The sequence below is a fragment of the Panthera uncia genome, assembly GCF_023721935.1.
Source record: "Panthera uncia isolate 11264 chromosome B2 unlocalized genomic scaffold, Puncia_PCG_1.0 HiC_scaffold_25, whole genome shotgun sequence".
In the NCBI taxonomy this organism is placed as follows: domain Eukaryota; kingdom Metazoa; phylum Chordata; class Mammalia; order Carnivora; family Felidae; genus Panthera; species Panthera uncia.
In genome coordinates this window covers 11036532-11042908 of record NW_026057581.1, presented here as the reverse complement: position 1 = coordinate 11042908, position 6377 = coordinate 11036532, and the positions used below count along the sequence as shown (strand labels likewise).

The following is a 6377-nucleotide window of genomic DNA, read 5'->3' as shown; positions in this document are numbered from 1 at the left end:
TCGAACTCACGGACCGCGAGATCGTGACCTGGCTGAAGTCGGACGCTCAACCGACTGCGCCACCCAGGCGCCCCTTATCCAAAAAAAAATTAAAAAAAAATAAACTGAGATTTATCCAAAAAAAAATTTAAAAAAAAATAAACAGATTTATCATTAGAAAGTAGACACAAGTGACTGTATGGTGCTTGGCATACAGTTAGTGCTCAAAAAATGTTAATAGGAAAAAAAAGATTAATGGCAGTTCAGTTGTGTGTTTTTTGGTTTTTGGTTTTTGCATTTGCAGAGAACTAATTTCTGATCATAGTATATTGTTGTAGATTTTGTAAAGCTGGTGAATCTGGACAGTGTTCTCCAACTTATACCCGTAGAGATTGTTAGTGAAGTCCCTGTGCGTTTGAGTAGAGCACAAAATGAGACCTGCTGTTCCTCTCTAATGTTCAGTATCCCATAAAGTAAAATTATAGGTCGTTACAAAATTCATCACTCTTAGATGCCAGGTGATACCTCCCCAGATGGGGTCAGAGTTGATATCTTCTCAGCTGGACCCATAAAATAAGCTGAAAACATAACAAAGTGCAAGATAAGATTCTTCTCGGCCACCCAGTCTCCTCTCTTGTGCTCTCTGTGGGTAACCAGGTTAAGTTGTTGATATTCAACTTAATTTGTTAGCCTGCACACCCATGCATGAATACAAAAGATGTGTTTTCTCTGTCTGGACTATTCTCTTTTTGTACTACCAGTGAAAGACTCTACCTATCAGAACAACTATAATGAAAACAATAAATCTCAACCTGAGGGAACAGTTAATGTTACAGGGTTTTTGTTGTTGTTGTTTCCATCTTCTGACTCCCATTGTTGCAGCAAGATTCAGGATATGAGGTGTTATAAGGACACAAATTGTTGTGGGTCATTGTGTAAACATTTTGATTTTCGTTGAACTTGACTTTTTATATCTTGTACCTACTCTTCTGAGACATGTCAAACATTGAGAGCTTAGAGAAAATTGTGGTCCACATATCATGTCAGCAGAACTGTGTTCTTGTTCTGACGAATCAATTGTAGGTTTTGGTAGTACACAACAAAAACTAGAAATGATGAGAGATAAGGCTCACCCCTGTGAACAGTGGCAAAGACAAAAATATAAGTGGGGACTGACAGAGTGTCTACTGCTCAGTGTCAGGGGCCATGAAATCCTAAATAAGGCTTTGAATGTTAAAACATATAACTTACAATGTGTCGGTAGCAACAGTGCAAATTATTATTTGTAGTATTATCTGAACAATTAAAACATTTATTTGGAGAAGGCTCTTTAGCCTGTGGTTTGCTGAATGCTTTTGCAGAAAAGATTTTACGTTAAAAATGCCCAATTTGTGGGAATGTAAATTGGTGCAGCCACTGAACAGGTTCCCCAAAAAATTAAAAATAGGGGCCCCTGGGTGGTTTCATCGGTTAAGCATCCGACTTTGGCTCAGGTCATGATTTATCAGTCCACGAGTGCGAGCCCCTGCTCAGAGCCTGGAGCCTGCTTCCAATTCTGTGTCTCTCTCTCTCTCTCTCTCTCTCTCTCTCTCTCTGCCCCTCCCCCGGTCAGGCTCACTCGCTCTCTCTCTCTCAAAATAATAAACATTTTTTTAAATGCGTGTGTGGGAAAAAAATTAAAACTAGAATTATCATATGATCCAGTAATCCCATTACTGGATATTTTTCCAAAGGAAACAAAAACACTAACTTGAGGAGGTATCTGCACCCCGTGTGCATTATTTACAATAGTCAAGACTTGGAAACAGCCTGAGTATCAATCAGGATGGATGGACGAACTGGGATGCATATACAATGGAATATTATTCAGCCATATACAAGAATGAAATCTTGTAATTAGCGACAACATGCATGGACCTTGAGGGCATATGCTAAGTGAAATAAATCAGAGAATGACAAATACCATATGATCTCACTTATAGGTGGAATCAAAAAAAAAAACCAAACTGATAGAACTGAAAACAAGAACCACCAAGCTCATAGATAGAGAGGACAGATTGGTCGTTGCCAGGGGTCAGGGGTGGAGAATGAGGTGGGCAAAGTGGGTGAAGGGGATTAAAAGGTACACACTTCCAGGTATAAAAGAAAGAAGCTGTGGGGGTGTAACATACAGCATGGTGACTAGAGTTAATGATACTGTACTGCATATTCGAATGTGGCTAAGAGAGTAAACCTTAAAAGTTGGCACCAGGAGAAAACATATTTTGTAACTGCATGTGGTGGTGGATATGAGCCAGACTGGTATCAAACCACTAATTATACATCTGAAACTAATATAATGGTATATGTCAACTATGCTTCAATTTTAAAACTGCCCGATTTGTAACTGCAAGCACACGGTTCTACCTTTATGAGAAAAATGGAACAGGCTGACGTCGAGCTTCTGTGCCTTCCCTGAGGTTCTCTGTCCCAGGCTCCAGACCCTCGCATGTCCAACCATCCTTCAGCAAATGTCAGTAAAGGAGCAGCATGGTGATGATCCTGGGCCCCAGTCAGTATTCAGTGATGTTTCATATACATGCCTACCTATTAGTCTCTATGCTTTTATGCATGTCTGAAATGGTTTGTTTTTTAAAAATTACTGAAAGAAAAAGTGCTGATGAGTATAATGGGTTGTTGAAAGATTTGCATTAAAAATTTAAGTAGGAGCTCTCTCGCTCAGTCTCTCTCTCTCTCTCTCTCTCTCTCTCTCTCCCTGAATAAATAAATAAACTTTAAAAAATTAAGCAGGAGTTTTTGTACGTTAGGAGCTTCTCTCTTGGGTATCAGGACAGTGCAACTCTCCAAAGCAATTCATTCCCCAAGGAACCCAAGTCTCCATGGTTTTACTGTTTAAAAATTATTTTTAGGGGTGCCTGGGTGGCTCAGTCGGTTAAGCGTCTGACTCTCGATTTCAGCTCAGGTTGTGGTCTCACGGTTCATGAGATCGAGCCCCGCATCTGGGTCCACACTGGGCGCGTGCAGGCTGCTTGGGAGTCTTTCTCTCCTTCTCCCTCTGCCCCTCCTTGCCCCCTGTCAAAAAAAAAAAAAATTTTTTTTTTAAATGATTTTTAAGGAATATAAGCAAAAGCCGAGGATGCTTAAGTGTGTTTTTTAGGAGAGTTTAGCAAACGCTGAAATAGGATATGGAATGTAAATCCTTATGAACATAAAAAATATCTTCTATGAAAATCGTCACAATGCAAGATAATGACAACTACTACAATATCATGTATGTTTGCAGTGCTCAGTAAGTTTCGTTTATTTAGATTGACTTCTGTGACAGTTTTGCAATTGTTTTCAATTTCCAAGTTGTCTTAACTGTACCAGTGTTTCTGAAAGTATTTCCATGAGGCGTATTCTCAAACCTCCAAAATGTTCCTGGACAGTGGAAAATTTTTATGTAACAGGAACATTAAGGGAAACTAGCCTGGGGAAGTGTCTACAACTGCACCAAAGTGAGTGAACTCAAATTAATGTTTCTGGTAAAAAATATTTGCTCCTAACTTAAAATGGTGAAAACAATTGCTTCCTTTATTAAAACGTGCCCAAATAACATATTTTTAGAAACCCGATTTGGGTAACCTTTGCCTGAGAAAATGCTATACCTATTCTTCAACTGAATAACTCATTCTGATAATTTCTGAAGATGGTTTCCTGAAATGACTTACCTCATGGTAAGGAAGAGGCTTAATCTTTTTTGATATATGTAAGTTTAATAGCACCCATTAAATTCTTTTCTACCACTGAAGGTACAAAACTAGTTAGTATGTTTTAAAACTTTTCCCCTAATAACAGAATAAATGGGTGTACAGATTAGAAAATTCAAAATATACGAAGGGGCACCTGGGTGGCTCAGTCGGTTAAGCATCCTACTTCGGCTCAGGTCATGATCTCACGGTCCGTGAGTTCGAGCCCCACGTCGGGCTCTGTGCTGTGCTGACTGCTCAGAGCCTGGAGCCTGTTTCAGATTCTGTGTCTCCCTGTCTCTCTGCCCCTCCCCTGTTCATGCTCTGTCTCTCTCTGTCTCAAAAATAAATAAACATTTTTTTAAAAATTTTTAAACAAAGAAAATTTAAAATATATGAGTAAACCTACAAGATTGAATAAGAAAAATTTTAATGTTAACTCTTTGATGTGTATGTTTCCATATGTCTTTTGTGCTATAATTCATGCACATGTTCACACATGCACCTAAGTGGAATCAATTGGTAAAACTTTACACAAAAACACATTAGCCAAGGTAATAATGATTGATATTTGGTGGCATGCTTGGCTAAGCATTCCTGTTTGATGTAAGTTTTCTTAGAATTTTAAATGTAAGTAGGATTCAGATATTTAAAATCAAATACTTTCTTTAATGCTGTTGAGCTTGTCTGCATTGTGATAGTAATGCTTTTGTAGTATTTACATTTAGAACATCCTTTCTACAATTACAGAATTCTCACAGTACTTGCCAAGAATATATTGATGGCATTTTATTTGTGTCCTTGCTTATTTTCATTGAAACTGCTGGAATCCCACTCTTAGGACCATTCTTTACGGTCTTAATGGCCATTATTTTTAAAGTAATTATTGTTATTTTTCAAGAGAGCTCTACTAAGTCTGTGTGCCAGAAAAAAAAAATAAAACATTTAAGTAGGGCTTTTTTTTCACATGGCGGAATTAAGCATGTTTATTGTTCACCGACGTCTTCCCATCTGTTTTTTTCCCCAGCGTTTCACAGAGAGTGTATGTTAATTTTATAACCAGAAAAAACAAATTATTTAAAAAGGAGTAGCGATAGATTGATCCGTTCTCTACCTGGTGAAGAGAACCCATGAAAACCCTGGATTCCAGGAATAGGCTTATTTCCTTCCACTCAGTGACACATCTCTGAGGTCAAAGTCCAGGGAGTCTGTTCCATTTCTCACAAAATAGCGTGAGTGGAAATTTGGTTTTCCTTTTTGGGTAAAGTTTCTACAGAGCTTGCTGATAAAGCTCTTTAATTTTACTTTCTGCAAAACAATTATTTCTGGAGCTAAGCTGAGATGAAGTTGATGATACTGGGTCTCAATTCTTCAACTTTAAGGCAGAAACTAGGGTCATGAAGACACTGAGTCCTGAAATACTCTCCAAAGCACAGTCCCATCAAGCTGAGACAGTCCTGTAGAACATTTCCTGAAACTAACAGTCAGCTGATGTCTCTCTCTCCCCTCCATTTTGGTCATTTTCTCCTTCTGTTAAAGCCCACAGAAACTGGGGGAAGGAGAAGAGAAGATTTTCCAGTTAACCCTTCATTTGAACCTTGCAAAATGGTTTTATTCCAAGGAAAGGTCTCTCAGAGTAATAGAAACCTGAGTTTAAAGAAAGTCATCTGGGGCACCTGGGTGGCTCAGTCTGTTGAGTGTCTGACTTTGGCTCAGGTCATGATCTCATGGTCCATGAATTCAAGCCCCTTGTCAGGCTCTGTGCTGACAGCCCAGAGCCTGGAGCCTGCTTCAGATTCTGTGTTTCCCGCTCTCTCTGCTCCTCCCCTGCTCACACTCTGTCTGTCTCTCAAAAATAAATAAGGATTTAAAAAATTTTTTGAAAGGAAGGAAGGAAGGAAGGAAGGAAGGAGGAAGGAAGAAAGGACGGAAGGAAGGAAGGAGGAAGGAAGGAAGGAAGGAAGAGAGAAAGAAAGAAAGAAAGAGAAGGAAAGAAAGAAAGAAAGAAAGAAAGAAAGAAAGAAAGAAAGAAAGAAAGAAAAGGAAGGAGGGAGGGAAGGAAGGAAGGAAGGAGGGAAGGAAGGAAGGAAGGAAGGAAGGAAGGCAGGCAGGCAGGAAGTCATCTGAATGAGACCTGGGTACAACTGGCCAATCCCAAGTCAGCCTAAAGCTAGATGCGGTCTGAGGAGCCATCACCAATGCATCCATTGAAACAACCCAGGACACCTCCTAAATGTATCCCCTTCTACGAGTGGAAAGCTCTTTTGTAGTGTTCATTGACATGTGCCTTTCAGCCTGTATTTATTGAGTACGCCTAGTACCTGCTCAGTACTTAACAGGTGGAAATACTTGTAACTGAAAGCCTCTCTCCCATTTGCCTTTCATCTGACATCCCTACACAGTCAGCTTTGATGGAAATCACACCATAACCCTAATGTTCTCTGTTTTTGATTCCAGCTGTGAACATTCAGGATGAGCTGGAGAGTGTTAGCCTAGCTTGCAGTACAGGAGAAATCTGGCACCGAATAAAAGCTATAGTGTTTATTAAGGTTATGCAAATAGCTGTTTTACTTAGTTCTCTGAGCCGGTCTTTCTTCCTTTCTTTTCTTTTCTTTTCTTTTCTTTTCTTTTCTTTTCTTTTCTTTTCTTTTCTTTTCTTTTCTTTTCTTT

At 39.2% G+C, this 6377-nt stretch overlaps 1 protein-coding gene across 2 annotated transcripts in view; it reads left to right on the top strand.

Annotated features, from left to right (window-relative positions):
* Window positions 1-6377, top strand: part of CAP2 (cyclase associated actin cytoskeleton regulatory protein 2) — a 154370-nt gene that overhangs the window by 100114 nt on the left and 47879 nt on the right. The window lies entirely within an intron of this gene.